The sequence below is a fragment of the Alligator mississippiensis genome, chromosome 5 (assembly GCF_030867095.1).
Source record: "Alligator mississippiensis isolate rAllMis1 chromosome 5, rAllMis1, whole genome shotgun sequence".
Taxonomy (NCBI): domain Eukaryota; kingdom Metazoa; phylum Chordata; order Crocodylia; family Alligatoridae; genus Alligator; species Alligator mississippiensis.
Window position 1 is genome coordinate 198,155,545 of NC_081828.1, and position 18,055 is coordinate 198,173,599.

At 40.2% G+C, this 18,055-nt stretch overlaps 1 long non-coding RNA gene across 3 annotated transcripts in view; it reads left to right on the forward strand.

The window, feature by feature from the left end:
* Positions 1 to 18,055, forward strand: part of LOC106740212 (uncharacterized) — a 275,315-nt gene that overhangs the window by 224,439 nt on the left and 32,821 nt on the right. For 2 of the 3 annotated variants that reach the window (XR_009462707.1, XR_009462710.1), the window contains 2 exons: positions 5,430 to 5,487; positions 17,315 to 17,390. This is a non-coding gene — a long non-coding RNA (uncharacterized LOC106740212). Of the gene's footprint in view, positions 1 to 1,170; positions 1,283 to 2,172; positions 3,224 to 5,429; positions 5,488 to 17,314; positions 17,391 to 18,055 lie in introns of those variants that run through there. The other variant, XR_009462708.1, reaches the window with a different exon arrangement.

Sequence of the window (18,055 nt, forward strand, 5' to 3'; positions counted from 1 at the left end):
CCCCAACCTTTCTGTGAGTAGCACAGACCTTAAAAACTTTAGCATAATTACAAAGTCAGGATGCATGCATCGTGGCAATGATCCCCTGCAATAAAAGAGGGGTGGGTGGGAAAATTAAAATCTTGCTGGTCTGCTGGTGGAGTAGTTTCTTCATGCTATCATAATGGATGACTTTAATCCTAGTGGGAAGGAGGATTTTTTTTTAGCGAAGGACTCTAGCAGACAGAAAGCTGGCTGTGAAGTTTAGCTATTTATCACATGCATATTCTGTTAGTGGTGACTTCATATTATTGTCTGTCTGGTGTTCTTCACGCAGTTGACCATATTGTTTATAGCTAGTTGGCTCCTGCTGCTTAGAACTGTTTTGAAAGAGCAGAGTAAGGCAGCTTGGCAAGCATCAAGAAGGCTGGGAAGCTAATCCATGTTTCGCGGTTGAGGAAAAAATGGCGTGAACTCAGGAATCGGAAAGCAGAAATTGGGAGCCATGGAGAGAGACGCACTTGAGTTGCATTTCAAAAAAAGTAATAGTTCTTCAGATCAACAAATGTTGATCAGACCATTTGCAGACCCAACTCCCCTTGAAATCAATGGAAATAGTCTAACTAATTCAAATAACCCTGGAAGAGACTCTGGGCCTTGGTGTGGATTCTTTCGTTCTTTCAGTCATTTGTTTTTTCATTTGTCCTTGTATGAGGGTTTCACTTAATGAAATATTGTCCAAGCTCTCACACAGAAGAGCTGTTACACCATTTACAATTACATGAATCCTTCCCATGCCTTTTAATATTCTAGAGGAAGAACAAAGCTCCACTCTTTCTGTCTGTCTTGGGTCACTCTTTGAATGTCCTTTGTTTTCTGTGTTGACTTTTCAGTAGTAAGATATTTTTTCAGGATTTTTTTGTGCACTTCCCAATTGTATGCAAGTCAGAGCAGGTGCTCCAACTCATTTTTAACTTGTCCCAGCTGTTTCCATCTTCATTTCTGCAGAACTCTGAATCTCAGAATTTTTTATATTCATCCTTTTGAATTACTCATATTTTCCTGTGGAATTTACTTGTGAAGGAATTTAGACACCTACCTAGACACTGGGTAAATTTACTTTCATATCCATATGCTCAGGTAGAAATAACATTGGAGTTGGAGATTTATAATTTGAACTTTAATTTGTAGAGCTCTGGTGACCATGTCTTGTTGTCAGCTGGTGAATGCAAGCAACCCTCTTGCCAATTTGTGATGTTATCTCCACCTGGGTATCCCTACTGGTTTGCATGTTACTGGCAAGGTATGTGAACTGACTCATCTCTTGCATTTCTTTATTTTCTCATGTGATGATTGTGTTGAGAGTTTTTGGAGTTCTCATTAGATTTGTTTTGTTTGCGTCCTAATTAGTTCATCTTTTTTTGCCATTCTAGACAGTCTTTCAGTCCTTGCCTGCATGCTGGTTGAACTGTCATTTATAGAAGATTTTACTTTTGGCATAATACTAATACTGCTGTTGAGCCACACACAGCCTGTGTGGTACAGTCTACCTTTTTTCCTCATAATGGAGTCAGTAACTACGTGTGACAAAAGAAGTAAAAGAATACACCCCTGTTTTACACCATGGTTAAACAATTTGCTCAAGTCAGCATTTGTTTTTGCGTGCAAGCTGCCCCATGGTATTAACCCTTGATTGTAATTATTTCTGTTGGCATACCATAACATTTCAAGGTGTTCCAGAAGGGAGCTATCAAATGACAGTCTAAAAACTATTCAGTAAAAAAATAAATCAATCAGATTTACATTCTTTTTGATTGGAATAGTGGCAGTAGGGTGCAGCATGAAAGGGGCAAAAAGTTGGTAAGGTATGTTCCCATAACTGCTTGTAAACCAGCTCAGTAAATGCTCTGCCCTGATGTGTTGAAAGCAGAGTCTAGAATGCCCTTCCACAGAGCCACAGCTGTATTGCTTCTGAATCATCCATTCCCTCTATTTTATTTTCAGTATAAGTGGGGACAGAAACTGCTGTCTGACCCAAAATTGGTGGTTAAAAGCCAGCACCTTTTAATATTAATTGTAATTGGTCAGTAAATTACCTTGGGGGGGGGGGTGTATGTGTGAAATGATTACACTTAAAATACATTCAACTTCATGATGAATGAACCCCTTTTAATAATTGCCTTTTTCTGGCAGGCATCTGGATATTCCTACTGAGCTCTGTATAGAATCTGTGTAAATGACTGAGAAGGGGGAAGCACATACGTAGAGAGAAGTGACCTCTTCACTTGGCATCACCCACAAATAGACTTCTACCATAGTAGATGACTGATTCTCAAGTTTGACCTCTCTTTCTCTCATCTCAGGCTAGAGTCCAACCCATTAGCACCACCCAGTGTTATTGTTAAATACTCTTGAAACTCTGAAAAGGATTAAACCAAAAGTTATTGAATAATATATTTTCAAAACTTATAAATAAGATCCAAACATAAAAGTATCATAAAATGGTTTCAAAATAGAGGGGTGTGAGTCATACCATACCATGGACCAAAACTGCCAGACTCGCAAAAAAGACAGAAAATTTGCCCATAATCAGAGATTGTGTGAAATGACTTGTAAGTTAAAATTGAGATGAGTTATTTTGGATACTTCCAATGCTTCATAAAATCATTGTATTGTACCTTGTACTATAATTTTTTTATTGCATGATTGCAGCTTACTTCAATTTCTAATACATCTAGCTCTTCATCATGTTGGTGCTGGTCCAGGTTTCAAAGCAATATAACAAGGTCGGCAGCACTCATAAGCTTCTCATATATCCCTTAAATCTGCACTATCCAAAAGCTGATAATTTTCCTTGCTGTGCATACACTGAAAATCTCCTCTCTCCTTGTGTTTAAATATTGGCTTTCTGCAGTGTGCAGATGCCTTTTGTGAAATGATAAAGAACATAGGATATAGCCTCAGCTGGTATAAGTTAATGCAGTTGGTGGAACCATGCTGCTTTACATTAGTTGAGGATCTGACCACATATATTTAGTATGTCTGAAGGTACCAGCAAGCAAAGTAATGAGAATTATCTAGGGATCTCTTGTTCATAATTGTAGTTCCATATATAAATCAATATTTAATAATAAAGATATGATTTTATTATGTGTGTTCATTTGCTAGTTTCTAATCTACATTTATTACGAGTGCTGTGAGATTTAATAAATATCTGTAAAGCCTGTTGAAATGCTGGTGTGATTGGTGCTGCATAAATGCAAAGATGCTTTTTTTACTTGATTTCATGGTTATTTTAAATGCTTTTCCCATTTGGTGTTTCAAAATCCTACTTTCATTATCTGCTCTACCTTCAACATTTCCAGCTGCTTTCTGAACAACTGGAATATTAGAGGATATGGGGGTACTGTAGGGAATATTGTGGCATGAATAAAGAGAAGCAAGAGTGTTACTAGAATGAAGTGGTTAAACATTTTCCCTGAATTTTCAGAATGTTTAAAAAATTGATTTCTGCTAGTTCCTACATAAACTGTGAAATATTTGAAAAATTACAGTTTCACTCATAAAACACATTAAGCTCATGAAGTTTTGTTAGTCTTTTCTGTGAAAATGGAATAATAATTCATTTTTCATCTAGAAAACTATTACACTTAACAAGGTGTGCCTTTAGGATGCACATTTTATCAGACCATTTTCAAATTCACAGGTAATCATATTGTAAAATAATCTTTTTCGCATTTTCATTTTTGTTGGAAATATCTTGCTTGCCTCCACCTTCAGTGAATGGAAGGGTGAGATTTATGAGGGAAACGAGACTGAGAGGAGGAATAAAATAAATCTGGATTTATTTGTAGGAACTATTTTAAGCACAACTGAAAAAAAAAAAGAAGTCTGAAACGGGTCTGCAGCAAAACTTATGTAAATAATATTAAGCCAATAGGTAGTTTATCTATATGACCATCTTCCAGTCTTCATTCCCAGAAATGATGGCAGTATTGTGTCCTCCAGAAATTTATTTTTCAATGATCTGATAGAAACCTATAGCAAAGTTAGAGTTCTGTGTTCGGGGATTGGTAGAAGATTGTGGTTGCTAAGGCAGATTTCTGTCCTGTGGAAAAGAGATGGCCATGTTGGTGACATGACAAGTAATGGGGGAGGTGAAGAATTGGTGTTGCTGCTTGTTTAGTTGTATATGTCCTATATTCTTGTGTGTTAAAGAGTTCGTCAAGCTTTGAATAAGTCCCTTTGGTGAGGAATTTGTGTAAGAGTAAAATCTACAGAAATCCATTTAGATTTACAGAGTAAGTAGCTACAGAAACTTGCCTATAGAGTATGACAAAATAGGTTTCTGCCTACACAAGTTCATGCCAGTCTGAACCAGTTAACCTCTAGGGTGCCCACTGCCCTATCTTCTACCTATAGAAATGCTATCATTTTCTAATAAATTCTATTGGAGTTTTCATTACCACCAGTAAGGTAAAAATAATAACCTGTGATATTGTAGACTGTTTAACAGCAGGGATGGCCAACCTGTGGTATATCTTCCATAAGTGGCATGGGCAGCATGTGTGTGTGGCATGCAACAAATAAGAAAAGGATAGGTGCAATGACAGATGGGGCAGGGAGCAGATAACAGAGCAGCAGTTAGGGCAGGGGAAGGTGATTGGAGTGGTACTTGGGAACATCACGGGGCTAGTTTGCGGCATGTCTGCTGAGGAGGTTGGCTCCCACTGCTGTAAAGTATGCCTGCCACACTGCAGGTTTTGAGAGAGAGAGAGAGACACACACACACATAATTCCTATCTTGAAATGCTTTCAGAGCAATTTCCCCCAAATATTCACTGCTCTAATTCTGAACCAGTGAGGAGTAACAAATGGTTTTGGTTATGTAGTGAAGTTCAGCAAATCTTAATTTATGGATCTGGTGTTGTTATCACAAACTGTTATATTCTTCAGTGCTCCGCTCGGAGATGGCTGTAATGAATGATGTGGAAAGAGCTATGAACTTGGAGGAAAATCTCACCCTATGCTGATTTTACACTGTTGTACTTGAGTGAAGAATCTGGCCCATTATCTTTAGTGGATAAAAAAATGATCTTATACGTTTAACAGCCTCTTGATGCCTTATGACTTCAACTGGAGAAATTAATAAGTATATTTTCCGTTCGTAAATCCTTTACCACTGCCTTTCGAGTAACCGAATTTGTTCCTCTGAACTTGGTAGCCCAAAGATAAAGTGGAAAGATCTTCTTTTTGCTTGTACTGTCACAACACTTAACCTCAAATTAGAGCAGCTACAACCACTGATTCAATACCTTGCTGAATTTCACTTTTATTTTCTCTTTGAAAGCTTGGGGGCCATTTAATGTCTGTGCTTTGTTAATAATGGTTTTTGTTAAAAACAAAAATTGTCAAGGTAAAGGGTATGACCTCTTCTATTCTCTGTTTAGAGTCCTGTGTTGCAGCACTGCGCTTCATTTGTTACCTTACTGCACTTCACTGGGAAAGGTAATTACAGTTAAAATTAAACTCTATAGAGTGTGTCCCGCTGCCTTTTAACTGCTAGACACGAAGAAGAGGCCTATTCCTGTGTATTCACCTCTTGTTTGGAAGATTCATGTTTATCTAATGTGAAGTCAATATTATTGTCCTGAAAAGAGTTAGGGTATTGCTAACAATCCATCAGGGAGTGCTACTTTATAGCACTGCTGCTATGCTCTACTGGCTCAGAAACCATTTAACAGTGCTAAGATTCTGATCTACCTTTGTGCATCAACATTCGAACCATCATTTATCTCATCTTAAATGCTTAACAGTAAAATATTTCATCATGTTTAATAGTGAGATATTTTTTAAATGGAGATGAGGAAAAGAATGAAGCACCAATGTACATGATGGAAAAATACAAAGAAAATGAGTGCGTACCAGACTCTACATATCTCATTGTATATAGCATTGGAGTAGGAATCGGGAGATCTTGTTTCTGTATAGCTTGTGTGATAGTGTGGGTCTCTGTATCTTCAGGTATACAGCCTAGTAGACATTCATTTTCTTTGTCTTTTCTATCATGTCTAATGTCTACTGATACCTCTTTCTTCTCTTTTCCTCCATTTATAAAATAGTCCATAATATACATCTTTCCTTGTAAGATGCAGTGATCCCAGAGCCATTTTATATATAGCACCCCCCACCCACATCCAACAGCACGGAGCTCATGCGCCCTGTGGTTCCTTCTGTCCACCACCAACAGTACGTACCCCCTAGCCCCAACCCTTATCCTGGCCTTCCCTGCACCCGCTCCATACCCCTGCCAGAGCAGACCAGCTGGAATCTGCACACATGTCCCCAACCCCAGCCCACCCTGTGCCTGCTCCAGACTCACCTGCCCATGCTGAGCAGCAGTGGTTGCTAGACAGAAGCTGCTGCTCAGTGTGGGGGAAAAGTGGCTTCTCCCCTGCTGCTGATGGGCTCTTCTTGCTGCAGCCAGCCAGAGTCTGCACCTGGGCTGCATGTGGTTCCTCTGCACTGCCAGCACTGCCCTGCTGGGTGGCCCAGAGGCGGTGGTGATCGTGGCAGAGAGGTACTACAGGGCAGCCTGGGCGTGAGCTCTGGGCAGCTGCAGCAAGAAGGGCCCAGCAGCAGTGTGGGGTGGTGGCTAGAAAATGCCCTTAAGATTTCCAGCTTTGGTTGATGGTCCAAATCAGGAGAAACTGATAAAGCACAAATTAGGATGTGTGCATGTGATGGGTTTGTGAAACAAAGGAATATGCTGACATGACAAAATGTAGACAGTATGACAGCTATAGGAAGACCAATCTGTAATGCCCAAAGATGAAGACTCATCAGAAGGAAGAAAGGATACAAAAGGAGGGATTTCAGAGCAGCAGAGCATTCTCAAGAAGGGAACCCAAGGCCACTGTGGACAGAGCGCACACCACTAGCCCATCCCGCCTACCCCAATGGAGGGGAGGGGTGGGGGGTGGAGGGGGGCTTCGACCTCCAGGCTGCTGACATCTGATATTCAAGAGAGACTCTCAGAGTGAAGCTTGCATACCGGCCAGACGTACCTTGACTCTGTGACCCCTGGGACTGGCAGATATAGAATTACTTGCACTATTCTTATCTGCTATCACTGTGCATCAGTAAAATTGACCTATTATCGAATGGAGAGGCCGTGGTCAGTTTGAGGGTTTGGGTCCACTCGGAACGAGGTAATGGAGTCATAAATCCAGTGCCAACAAGGAGGAGGAGGGCCACTTTTCCTCTGCACTGAACAGCAGCTTCTGCCCAGCCACCACCAGCCCTATTTTGCCCACCCCTGGGCAGAATGGGTGCGATTAACGCTCGTTAAAAAAATAAAATGTTTTAATTTGTTTTTGCATTAATTGTGCTCATTAACTGCAACTGATAGCTCTAATATAGATCTGAAATACAATTATTTAATAATATAACATGCGCATATGTGTACACACACACGTGTGCCATCTTAAATAACTCACGCCACTCCTCCCTACCCCAGGTACCTTACCACAGGAAAAAAAACATTCACTGTTAGCTATCTATCCCACCCAACCCCTTAGGGATACCTTACTGTTTACAGTTCTCAGGCTTTCCTTATGCAGCTCTTCCCCTCCTATGAATAGACTGACTCCTCACCTAGTTACCTTACCTCTGTCTCATAAGGGATTCTTCATTAACTAGTATAGTGGCTTGCAGCTGTCAGTCTGCACCCAACAGACTACATGTTTGTAGTGGTGCCACCCACAGTACTGCAGTTGTATAGCTTTGCTGTCTGGAACTTCTCACTTGCAGCCTTCACCCTCTGAAGCAACAGGGGCTATACCTTGTACACATTTACATATCATTGGTATAAAACATCTTTCCTTCCAAGCCACTATACTACTTAATGAAGAATCCCTTATGAGAGAGGGGTAAGGTAACTGGAAGAGGGCAGACCTAGGCTTCTGGCTGAGGAGTCAGTCTAGCCCATATCACAGGGGGGAGAGGACCTGTGTAAGGGAAGCCTGTAGAACTGTAGACAGTAAGGTATCCCAGAGGGGTTGAGTAGGCTAGACAATTAGCAGTGGGTGGGTTTTTCCCTATGGTAAGGTACCTGCACGGGTGGAGGAGGGGTGGGATGGTGAGTTATTTAATTTGCATTATGTGATGGTTTTATTTGTATTCACTTTAAGGTATGAAGTAACTTATGGGAAGTAGGGAAGCCACTTAGGATACCTGGTGAACGGCCTGTGTTTGTTTAATCAAAGCCGGGGGTTAGGTTTGTGATCCCATTCTGGGTGCCAGGGGGATGCAGGGCATGTTTGGGTTAGTGGGTTTAGAATGGAGACCGTAGGCAGGGAGGATTCGAGTAAGTCTTCCTGGAAACTGAATTTCTAGAGTGCCCAGAAAGTGTGGCATCAGGATTGTTCCTTGTTATACCACACTTTCTGGACACTGTTCCCAGGAGAATTTCCTCTGACACACAAAGTTAGGCCCCAGAACCTTCCAAGGACAGTAGCAAGATGGTTAGTTTTTTACTTTAAGTAGTGCCTTATGTAAGTAAAAAATATTTTCCTTCCACATTACAAGGTTCATCAAGATACTACCAGTATCTCACTTCTGGCACAAGCTACAGTGCTCAAGCAATAGCTATGGCTGAGAGGGTTAACACAAGACTCTGCCCCTTCAGTTTGATGAGTACAGATACTAGTAGAAGCCATCTTGGCAGTTGCAAAGCATGCATGGTGTCTCCAGCGGTGCTGTTTTTCCAGCAAAAAAATTAGTTTCTTGCTTAAATAATAACCCACTTTGAAAAGGGGGATGCTGAGCTTAGGGGGGAAAGGTGTATATTATGTGAGAAAATATGGGGTTTTGCTACTTTGTATTTAGCTTATATTTAGTAGCACAAATGAATCACCCCACACACAAAGATATTTTGTCTCCCTTTTTCTGTTAGCAGTTCATTCATTTTTCTGTTAGCCGATATTACTGTTGCATTTATTCTTTGATTTTTAACAATGTCACATTCAGAAGACAAGGTCATTTAACCCATGTTTAGTAGGCAAACACATAAAGCTGCACGATAGCATGTAATGCAAACTATTTTCAAATTGGGTTCAGGAATTAGAGTGACAGAATGAATGAACTCCAGATTTGAAGAGCAAACATTTAATGTGGCATGTTCAGTATTGGCCAAGTTGATTAGATTAAACACCATATTTTTATGCAAGGTGTAAATATTGAACTATAGCGCTATGCTGTTGATCAAGCTGTTTGCTTGGCTGAGATGATTAAATAAGGGTTAATAAATGTAACCTCTGTTAAATCTTCTATAACCAAATTTATCTCTCGGATTCACCTACCGTAGAATTAATAACTAAAGCAGGCAATTGTGAGCCAGGACGGTTAGGAACAGTATCTCCTGAGCAGAATGTTTGACATTTGTTCAGAACAGGACTTTGCAGGGTTGATTGTCACAGCAAATCACTTGTTCACATTTGTTAAACTGGGCAGAGAGCAGGGCAAGGGCAGCTAGACCATCCTATTGATGCTTGGTCAAAATCTGATATTCTGTTCCCATGTTTCCTTGTGATATAATTTATAGTTCTTTGTAAAAAGACTTGTCTAGGACTGCTTTAGACTGAGACAGAAGCCACATACAGGCCTTGTATTTCTACTGGGAGAATTACTTCTGTCCTTTTAACAACTATGGGTACTGTGCGGGCCGGGTCAGACCCTGGGCCCTTTTCGTCGCTCTGCACGCGGGCTGTGGCCAGCAGCCCGGGCAGGCCGGGTCGGAGAGGGAGGTCGCCGAGCTAGAATTAGGCACAGACACGTAACGGTTGATTTTAAGATTGTTTTACTTGCACCGAGATGGTCGCGGTGCAGGCTGAGAACTTGCTTAAGTTGCTGTTACAACAGAAAACACGAACACACATGGAGTTTGCTAGGCTCCACGCAGACAAAACACGAACACACGTGGAGTTTGCTAGGCTCCACGCAGACAGAACTCCGGATGTCCAGGACAAGCGCGCATTAAACTTGTCGATACGTCTTATAGTAGGCTCCGTTCGAAGACGGGAAGAGGTGGGCGGTGGATCAGGCCGCCAAACTCTTCTGAGCAGCACACAGGGTTTCTATTACCCTGCCGCGCACACCCAGAGTCCCCACGAGATGGATGCAGAGTCCTCTTCGGCTTGGGCGGAAGCTGCTCAAGCCTCTTATACAGCTAGCAGGCCAATCACTAGCCGCCACGTGTGAATGGGACGAGTGGGAAATCTTTGCACCGTGCATTTCTGTGTTGCAAAGGAAATGCACCCTGCAAAGACCACTGCAAAGTGGCGGGAACACTCCTTTGCATGCAGGTTCTCTGCGCAGCAGAACTCCTTCGTGCAATGAAGCTGTAAACCCACGGAGATAATTCGAGTGCCGAAGCACACACAAAAAATCAGACCTTTAGGTCATGACAGGTACCTATACATATGTTGTATGTCTTTGCTGATGCTTCTCTAATTAGTATGCATCAGAGAAGACTCGATTAATAGAGTATGCTGGAACATGCTAATTAGCAATTTCCAGCAGCCTCCCCATCATGTGTATTCAGCATCCCTGCTCTTCAAAATGATGGTGGGAGCACTTTACTGAACCTTATCAAATGAGTTTTAGTTAAAGCGCCTCCGCTGCCATGTTGAAGCACAGGACGCTGAATACACGTGACACCAAGTGATTTAATTAGAGTGGCTGTCAGAGCTCCACCACGGAGCACTTGTAAAAACGCCCTATGACTGTACACACACTCGCTTATTTTCTCCTTGGAAAGATATAATCCCGCTCAGTGCTACTAATTTATATATTAGCACTGCGTGGCACTGCTAATCTACAGATTAGAATGAGAGCCCCCCGATGAAACTGGCCAGATCTAAGGAGTGTTACTGTACCACATTTGAGACCATTTTCTTTTTACCACAAAAAAAAATAAATCATCCAATGAGTCTGACCCAAGCACCCACTATTAAGACGCATCTGATTTTGAAGAGACTTGTTTCTGAATCTGAATTTTTCAGTTTAGGACTATCTGTTGTTTTATGCCACATATCTACTAATCTGTTCCACACTGGGAGTGATCCACCATGGTTCCTTTAGCTTTACACAATCCACTTACACACTGCTCTGTCACAAAGTGTTTGAAAAACAAGCAACATACTATTACAGTTGTAAAACAAGCAACATACTATTTCTCCTTTGTGGATTCCAGAAAATTGACACAATCATGGAGATCAGTTTCACAAAAAGAAAGTTCTAGCTAACAGCAGTAGTAACACACATTAAAAATGGGTGCAGCAATTACTGTTTATTTCAATGTTTGTTGAGCCCTAGTAGACATTACAAGTTGAATTGCCTGTGTTAGCACTCACTTCACAATAAAGGTTTTTGATGTTCCTGAAAGTATCTGGTGAGACATTATGTTGAAAGGGTCAAGCAAATGCTGATATTTAAAAACCATCAACCCTCAGTAAAAGGAGTTGAAGGTTTGAGGATGCAGTAAAGGAAAAAATCCTGGGCTTTCAGTTAAAATAAATGTAATTAAAGTGGCGGAAAAGTCTAATTTCTAATTGTTATCAAACCAAGAGAGCTCTGGATAGATATTTTTTAGGTCTCACTGGGTAGACACTTCATGTCTACATGTTCATTAATGCACCTTAGGTAATGTGCATTAAATCTAGTACCTCCATTGTAGGATGCCTGTACATGAGCCCGGAGGCTGCTCCAATGCAGAGTAATTACGGTGTGTCAGAACAGATTTGATTAATTGAGTCTGCTGAAGCATGGTAATTGCCATGCTCCAACCAGGCTCTGCACCTCCTAGATTAGCATCCCTGCTCTTGAAAATGGTGGCAGGGCACTTTATCTAAAGCTCATCGAACAAGCTTTAGGCTGTGGCCCCGCTACCATTTTGAAGAACAGGAACACTAATACATGAGATGCTCCAGGCGCTTTAACTCCTGAAGGAGGTATAAAAATGCCCTGAGGTACTAGAAAAATGTACATTGGCCTATTTTAATGTGAATTAGCTAAAAAGCATGAGTTTTTTTGGTGACACTTTAATGTGTATTAAAATAGGGTAATGCACATTAAAACACATGTAGACATTCCCACTGGGAATAATATTAAGTTGAAACTGAAATGAAAAAGAAAGACTCTAAGACAAGTAATTCTTTTTTTGACTAAGTAACAACAAAGAGAATATCTGGTTTTCTTAGGAGCAACTGCTACTATTAAACATAAAAAAAAAAAAAAAAAAGGTTGTTGCTCAGACCTTTGATAAAATGGTAGAAATCATCCTAGCTTGATGTATTTATGCATAAAGTGTTAAGATAACAGAACAAAGAAAAAACTCCCATAAGTCAGTATGCCACAGAATTGAAATGTTTCAAGGTGCTGTATAAATTTGGGTGTCTGTCACAAATGTAGTATTCTTCTCTCACTCTTGAGACTGCCCTGAAGCCAGGGTGAATAACATCCTGAATAAAATTCATTGAAACTTGATAGAAAGTCTTCCATTTACTTTGGTGGAGAATATTGAGCCCAAGGAATTAAGAGGTTCAGTTTGATTTGGGATAAAAATCTAAATGTTTGCTTAGCAGGACCTCTTATAGAGTCATATTATGAAATCAAAACTTTTCCCAGGATACTCAGGAATTACCTGGTCTGGCAATAATGGCAGAACTGTTGTCGTCTCTGGAAGAAGCCCATTGTGCAAAGTCATGTAATGAGATATGAGATTTTAAACTTGCAGTTATCCTTTATAACTCACTGTAACAGGGAACCCTTGCCCTGATACTGGGGTGGAGGGGCTACCAAGCCAGCAGAACTGGTGAGGGCCTATGAAGCAAAGGGTTTTTTGTGGCCCGGGAAAAGGCAGCTTGCAGGGCTGGGATGAGTGAACAGCCCCTGTGCTCAGGCCAGCTAAGCTGGAAGGGGCAGGGCACAAAATCAGGGGTAAATAGGTTTGCCCTCAGGCTGGAGAAACAGTGCAGCCCTGATCACGGGAGCTCAGGATGGTCCCTGCTGGAGGGAAAGAAGCCCTGAATGCATGCTGCAAATAACCCCAGAAGTAGGAGAAAGTTTTGTTGCTGTTTTCCCTTTTTGTTTATGGGTGGTTTAAGCAGAAGGCCCATGGGGTGAAACCAGGGTAACAACTATGTCCATCACCCTGAAGCAGAGGAAGAACTTTCAGTTGGGATTTTTTTCCTTTTTGCTTTGTAATGGACATCGGAGGACCTTACTTAGAATACCTTATGTAGATCGTACGTAGCATTTAGATTATGGTTGTAAGTTGGTGGTTTGGATAGGGATGATCCTGCCTCAGGCAGGGGGTTGGAATAGATGAACTCTGGAGGTGCCTTCCAGCACTACTTCTCTATGACTCTATGGCTGTGTGGCTGCAGGGGTGGAAAGGAGGCCACAGGGATGCCAGGTTTTGACCCCTTCCCAGGGGCAAGGATGTGAGACTGAAGCCAGAGCCTGAGCCCAGAGAAGGCAAAAGAGGCAGCTGGAGGCGGAAAAGAGGCTGAGACTGAAGGGCCAGGCCAGAGCCAGTAGGCCTAGGCTACCAGTCAACAGCCAGAGTAACCTGTTGACTAAGGCTAAGAAAGCTGAAGGCCATATAGGAAGGCAAATTCTGACCAAGTGACATTTGCGAGGCATGGATGTGGTTGTAGGTGTGGAAGGAGGCCACAAAAAAGCCCTTGGGGAAACTGGTACCCTGAGAGACTGACAGGGCCAGGAGGGTTCCCACTTCACCCCTGTCAGATTTAGGGTCAGCTGGGCATGGGAGGGAACTGCTGGCCAAAGAACAGACGAGAGCTCATTCTTGGACCCTAGGACAGTCTCCCTTTTGACAAGAAAATAATTTCATCACACCTGGCTGGCAAAAAGAAAATGGAGTGGGGCTGGAGTAGAGCAGGAGTTAAATGGTCACAAGGAGGTATCATGACTGCTCCTGGGGCCTGGTCCAGCTACTCAATGGTTGAGATTTGCAAGTAATTTATAAGCATCTGTCCTACAGAAAGTCAATGGGGTTGATGCTCCTAAGTCACTTAGAAACTTTAAAAGATCTCATTTAACATTAATGACTTGTCAATAATGTGACATCTAATACAAAATTTGGCTTCAGGGAAAAATAACCAGGGACTAGGGAAATACATTTGAAGGCAGGGTAGATTTGCATCTCATAGACTAACCAAAGTAGGTAGGTGGGTGGGTGCAGATAAGCAACCAAAGTAGCTAACTAAAGTAGATACATATATGAAATACAGAGATTAAAATCTCCTGTAATCAAAGTAGGGAAGATAAAAGATTTAGATAATAGAACTATATACGGCAATTCGCAAGCTTTAGTTCCATTATTTAAATCTTTCATCTTCCTTTCTTTGATTACACAAGAGTTTTTACTCTCTCTCTTTCTCTCATATATAGCTATAGATGTAGATATAGATAAGAGATAAAATTACATATTTTATCTAGATAGATAGATATAACACTTTACTTACTACTTTGATTTGGTTGTCTGCTGTCTGTCTATACTTTGGTTAGTCTGTAAAGTGCAAATATACTTTGCCTGCTACTTCCTTCAGACTACAGTGGCTAACTCTATCTCTCTGCTTATGAAAATAAAGGTCAAAGTTACTGAACTGTCTGCAGTATCACCAAAGTAGAGACTACAACAAAAAATCTTTAAATTTAGAGCCCTCAAGTTTCATTATAAAATAAAATGTCTAAAAGAACACAAGTGTACGTAGATAGAGTTTCTACATTAATAAAAAAAATCTCCAAAAAATGGGGTAGTAGTTGTTTCTTTCTTGTAACTCCAGAAAGAGTTAGCAATTATATAAAATAATTGCGTTCAATGCATGTCTCCTAAAAAGGGTGAAAAGGGAAGACTTAGCATTGAGCCCTTGTTACTTTTAGAAGTAGTAATTTAAATTTCACTAAATATGCACCTAATAATCCAGGAGGTGTCATATTTGTGACCTTTGGGACAATTTCACAGAATAAGTAAAACACTTCTGGCACTGAAGAGGTCTTCAACTGTACTTCACTCATTAAAAAAATACAGAGATTAAAAAGTCTCCAGTAATCAAAGAGAAGAAGATGAAAGATAGAGATAATAAGACTAAAGCTTGTGAGTTGCCAGAGATAACTTCCGTATGAAAAAGATTTCAGTTAATTTTTCCAGGCATAATTCATTCTCTTGATTGTGAACATAAATATGGTTTGTGCATGAATGTGTGTGCATGTGTGTATACATGAAATATGCTTAAATACACACACACATACTCAAATAGGGAAAGACTGAAATAAATATGCAAATGTATACTGCAGAAGTGAGAGCATAACACTTTCTGATCATGCCCTAGCTTCCATCAATGCTTTGGTATTGTAATAATATGAAATATCATATTTTATAATAATTTAATTATATAAAATTAACCTTTTTAATGTAAATGTCTTTTCAGGACTATAGGACATATACTCTGTAGTCTCTGATTCAAAAAGGATACATTTTGAAATTGCTTTACATGTAGAAATCTGACAAACTAATGGGAACTTTATTTAAAAAGTAAATGAAGATATCCCATTTCCTAATTAGGGATACAGGTTTCCCTTGCCAACCACAGTTTTGAGTATCCACGCTTCAGAGAAGTGGGAGGTATAGCTGGAAAATACTGTGTGGCCAATCACAGTTTTGCCAACCATGGGCACTTTCAGGAACCCAACCCCTGTGGTTGGCAAGGGAAACCTGTATTCCAAAAAAGGATATTGAGATGAAAGATAAGCTGGTCTCTACATTTTAAACAAAAATGGCAGAGACTTGTTGCTTAAAGACAGGATGATATTCCCAGTCCAAGTTAAAGTAATCTATATGTCAATTCACCCTGTTTAATTCTTTCATTCTCTTCATAGCATTTGACTTGGAAATGCATATTGATCTTAAAAAAGAGAGAAAAACTAGAACAATGCACAATTAACATGCCATATTTGACACGCATTAAAATTGGGTAGCTGACAGTTCTCTAAATGTAACTATAAGTGGGAAATCATTATCAAACAGGTATGTTTCTAGTTTGGTTCCTTGGGGGACTGATTCTTGGACTTATAGCTTTTAACTTTTTTATCAATGGACTGGAAGAAAAGATTAAAATCTTCCCTGATAAAGTTTGACATGACAATTTGAGCTTGGGGAAATAACGAGGAAGACAGGTCAGTGATAAACAGTGAGCTGGACTGCATAGTGAGCTGGGTTCAAGCAAACAATCGGAGATTTACTGTGGGAAATGGCAAGTAAGACCAAGAATATAGGAATTTAGCAATGCTGTGGGCAAAAGGGCAAATGTGAAAAGGAAATAGTTTACCAGGGCCTGCAAGGGATTCTCTATTGCTAGCTGTCAGGGGTTTCACAGAGAGGCTTTTGTTTGGGACTGCTAGTCCCCTGAAGTCTGCCACAGGCTTCTTGGACTTGAAGACCAGGCCTTTCAGACCCTGAACTCCCTAGGCTATTTTTCTAGCCCCTCTCAAAGATGTGAACCTGGCTCAGCTCTTGGTGGAGGGATTTCACCTGTTTAAGGAGAAAGAGTGCAAGCAGAGGTTACATATAAACAAAGCAGCATTTATCAGTTAGCTGTATTACAGTGTACGCAGTCCTTGTGTTAGGATGCCTAGACCAAGGGTGAATTAGCCAGGAGGCCATGTTGTTTTTTGGCTGACACTTAGTGATTTTGTTTTTCTTTGTCTGGCCTCCTCCTGTATATGCAGAATGGTTTTTTCTTTTTTAATAAGTCTCTTTTTATGTTTTTCCTGGGAGACGGGGATAACAGGAGGTTTTTCAGGTGATAAAGTGTAAATGTAATGGTGCTTTAATGTGCTTTTTTTTTTTTTTTTTTTTTTTTTTTTTACATCAGTTGCACTTTTGATGGTCCTTTTTAATAACAGGACATTACTTCCAAGTCTTGTCCAGGTCAAAGTGAACTCATATTTTTTTTTTCCAAATGAATAACAACATCTAATCTGGGATAAGGCAAGCATCATTATCTTGGAAATATTACAAAACATGATTATTATAGAAGTATCACAAAACAGTACCACAATCTGACACATTGGTGATGTTAAATTAAAATTGGATTTTTTCTAATAGAGTTGCTCTGATTAAAACAAATTTAATTCAAGACACACCTATAGCCTTTGCTGTAGAGGAGGTTAGACTGAATGATCATATGGGATCCCTTTGGATTCATAGTTTGGCATCATAGTTTAATAATATTAATTCATGTTACAGATATTTACTGTGGGCTGCTTGCAAAATCCACACATTTGGGATGCATTTAACTTCATTCTGTGAATTCTATAACCAGGTAAGAATCTTTTTTTCCTGAGTAACCCAATACAATTGCCCTCCTTTTCCTTACTATTTCCCTGGATAGTATTGTAGTAGCATAGTAGTGACTTTTCTTAACAAAAGTCACAAATCGCAGGCTTTCAGAGCTCTTATTTTAAACCATCTTTATGCATATTTGGTTGCATTACATCACTCAAGTTAAATGTTTCAAGCACTGCAACCAATATCAATTATATTGACCACACTTTGGAATACATTCTGAAATGGATCTTTAACATTTCTTATAATTTACCTGTTACCCGAACCTCTATGTGATAGATTATTATGTGGTATTTCTATGTGGTCAAACAGAATCTCAAACAGAATAAGGCCTTGCTTTACTATGAATTATTTAAACCAATAACAATGATTACATCCTATGCCAGAAAGATCCCAGTCACTGGGATAAGAAAATAGCTTTTTTTTTTTTTTTTTTGTCCTGAGGCCTGGTGTGCCTCTGTTTGTCTCAGAACAAAAGTCTCAGGACTGGCATGTACATAAATGCCCTTCTCGGGGGTTAGTGAGCAGCTGAATGCACTGCTGCTCTTTAGCCAATGATTCATTAATGGAATTCTGGATCAACCATTCAGGCACACTTTTTGCAATATTCCAGGACAAATTGCTAGCACTTCTTATCCCATG